This window comes from Chelonia mydas, unplaced genomic scaffold (assembly GCF_015237465.2).
Source record: "Chelonia mydas isolate rCheMyd1 unplaced genomic scaffold, rCheMyd1.pri.v2 scaffold_70_arrow_ctg1, whole genome shotgun sequence".
Taxonomy (NCBI): Eukaryota; Metazoa; Chordata; order Testudines; family Cheloniidae; genus Chelonia; species Chelonia mydas.
Window position 1 is genome coordinate 66,293 of NW_025111278.1, and position 519 is coordinate 66,811.

Genomic DNA, 519 nt, shown 5'->3' on the forward strand with positions numbered 1-519 from the left:
GTGGGCTGACTGCTGGGAGTGGTGTCCTGGGAGGTTTGAGGGCACTGCTGAGGAAGCAGCTGAGTGCCGAGGAAAGAGAATTGATATCGGTGCCTTGCAAAGGGAGAGAGAGACCCGCCCTGGGGAGGGGACAGGACTCAGCTAAACTGAGTGAGACAGACATGCCACCAGCGACACTGACAGACATGGGCACGTACAAAGTGCACTGAGCCAGACAGTCACAGGGAGAGAAAGACAGACCCACACCTACACCAAGTGCTCGGCTGCAGGAGAAAGTCATTCATGACCAGGAATACACGTACACTGAGCGACAGCTAGAAGGTTACCCCTTTGATGCTGACGTAGGCAAAGTTTTTCCACCCAGCCGGCCCCTCGCCTGATCCAGCCGGGCCCCTGGCCCCCCACACGCTGGGTGAGTTGAGTGCAGGGTCTCACCTCACTTGGCCCATATGCCGCTCCTAAACCAAGTGTAAGGGCACTGTTGTCCCCTTACGAAAACTCGCGGGGGTGGGGGTGGTT